We start from the raw sequence: 3,096 nt of genomic DNA, 5'->3' as shown, positions 1-3,096 counted from the left end.
TATATATATATATTTTTCATACTAAGAATGAAGAAAAGAGAAAATTTTGTTGGCGGTTATTAAACTCTACATCGATGACAAAATGAAATTGATAGCTCCAAAATTATTTCTTTCAAATTTTTTGATATCATTTTTGATAAATTTAATGAACACATATGAATTTGAGTAAAAATCTTTGTTCGAAAATTATGATAAATAAATATCAGCTAACTTTTTTTATACGTAAAAATCATTTATCTTCTTTCATCTTCTTCATATTTGTTCCTTATTTTTATGAGATTTGAAATAAATCATACGAAGACTTTCTTTCAAATCAGAATCTTCATAGTTGATTTTCATTTATCTTCATATTTGGAAGATATAAATTTTTTGTATATAAAAAAAATGTTGGAGCTAAAATGAAGAAAATTTTGTAAACTAAATTATGAAGAAGATGATAGGTAGGGAGTGTGGTGCTTTCCTCTTTTGAAAAAAGTGTAAATAAAAGAAGAAAAATATTTTTTAAGTTAATTATAATGCCAAGTGTCAATAAAAGAACAAAAAATGTAAAAACAAATAATAAAAAAGACAATGTTTTAAGTTTTTTCACGCGCTTCAGGGAAGTACAATACACAATTTTTGTCATATCAGCATTTTATGTCTAATAGGTACTTGTTTTGAACAATTTAAGTGTTCAATAGGTACAAGTCTTAGTTGAGGTGTCTAAGTGAATTATGTGGACAACTTTGAGGGGTGGTCGATGACTTAAGCCATCAATAAACATAGCAATGACACATAATGTGACATCTGATATTTTTATTAATATTAAAATGTTACACTAATGCTTAGGTAACATAGGACAAATCTAGACCCACCCTCAATTCTCAAATACAATAACTCTGGCCGAAAATTCATTAAAAAGAAAAAGAAAGGGGACATTCATTTATTTATTTATTTATTAAAAAGAGTTGGTACATGAATGAAACTGATTTGTGTTAATGGTCCTACTCAATTAAATCAATCTTCTTTCTCTCTAGCGATAAGGTTCTTCCTATTTTTTATTAATTGTTAAACTTTGTATTTTTTTTGTAAAGAAGTTGAAATTAAACAAGATTTTAGATCTCTCCAATAAAGTCATTTTTTATTAAAAGAATCCCCTAATACAATACCTAGCTAAGTAAAAAGATGATCTCTTCATCTTTTTTGATTGGTTGACCATGTGAAGTACTTCACCATGAATCATGATGGAGTAAATTTCACACAGTTATAAGTTAGTATTAACTTGTGTTTGTATTGCCATAAACATTGACGAAAATCTTACCCCGATACAAGAACCAAGTTCTTGTAATTCTGTCGCAACACAATAAAACAAAGATTTATCGTGGAAACCTTCCTAACTCAAGGAAGGGAAAAACCACACCGAAGTTTTATATTAATTCAAGATTTACAACTCAGTTAATCAATGAATCTAACTCAAAACTTCTACCCTTTTCGATTAACTATAATCGAAAACTCCCCACTCAACAAGAAGTCAAACTCACTTCTTGTTTACAAAAACTCTCAAGTCTTCTTAACTCTAACCACCCAAGAAGTCAAAACTCACTTCTTGTTTACAATTCTCACAACATCTCTCCCAAGAAGTCAAACCCACTTCTTGTTACAATTCTCTCAAGACTCTACTCCCAAGAAGTCAAACCCACTTCTTGTTACACAATCTAGGAATTATTACAACTCAATAATAAACCTAGAACAAATAAACAAAGACTAATAACGCTAGACTTTAATTGATCAGACTTCAACATTTCAATAGTTCTGAGTGGAACAGATACGTGGACCTGGTCCCTACGTTGCTGTGATGAAGGTGAACCTTGTTCTTACGCTGCTGTGACGAAGGCCTGCGTTTTTTCTCCAGTAAATATTGCTCTCAAGATGATATATTTCGTGAATATGCAATGGCTTTTGTTCTGGCTTTGCTGATAAATTCTCTCGATTTGTGTTTATGCAAGACGCTATTTTCCTTCAACTTCTTCATCCTTTTATAGATTTGATTTGCCTTCAACTTCTACAAGGAAAGGAATTACAAATCTTTTTCCTTCTTGAATTTGTCTATATTTACTTCTTTTCTTATTTGACTTGAATTGTAACTTCTTTGTTCCTTTCCTTTTTTGACTTAAATTACTACTTTTTTATTTCTTTCCTTCTTTATTTCTTTCCATATTTATTTCCTTCTTTTACAATTACGTGTATATGCCTTTTCTGCATTGTGGTTTCTGCACTGGTGTGTATATGTCTATCATCAAAACTTGCTAATCAAGAACGTGCTAACCATATTACACTGAGCAGTAATATACGTCTTCAAGTTTCCTTATTCGTTTCAACTTGAACTTTCAACATTGTTTGTTCAACTTTGGCTATTAACAAGTTTTGCTTAATTTCACACGTTTTGCTTGATTTCCTTTTTCTCATCTGTATGTATATGTATTTTCTTCAAGTCTGTCATCATATTCCTTGTTGTTCTTTGCCGCAATCTCTCATAATTGTACAGGTCATCTGCAGATAGAGTAGACATACGACAACAAGTAGTGAACCATGCCTTCACTTTATCAATCATCAAAACTACTTTATATGTTCTCCTACTTCCCAACAAACATCTTCTAGAAAATTTCTTAAGAAAAAGGTTAACTTTTTAGTGTTTGATTTTCAATAAGTATTTCTCACCAAATAAGGAAATACTCTCTCTATCTAATAATACTTGTCCGTCATTGACTTTTGATATACCGTGGTTTCACGGTATTATTAATACTTTTTTTTTAAGTTTAGTGTGTCCAAAAGCCTATTTGTGCTAATTTTTATATAAGTTTCTCTTTATTTGTAGGAAATCTGTCTAAAAGATGAATGCGGAGGTTTTTGAGCAAGAAATACAGAAAAGTACCACCTACGGAGCTTGTGACGGTCCGTCATGCTCGTGACGGTCCGTAGGTGGCATCGTAGTGCAGCTGCTGAAGGAAGATGGGGAAGTCTGACCAAGTGTGGGGTTACGGAAAGCGTGACGAACCGTCGTAGCCATAACGGTCCGTCCTGCTGGTTCGTCATGAAGATCAGAGAAGTAGTCCCAGT

Source organism: Solanum pennellii, chromosome 9 (genome assembly GCF_001406875.1).
Source record: "Solanum pennellii chromosome 9, SPENNV200".
Lineage (NCBI taxonomy): Eukaryota > Viridiplantae > Streptophyta > Magnoliopsida > Solanales > Solanaceae > Solanum > Solanum pennellii.
This window is presented reverse-complemented; position numbering follows the sequence as displayed.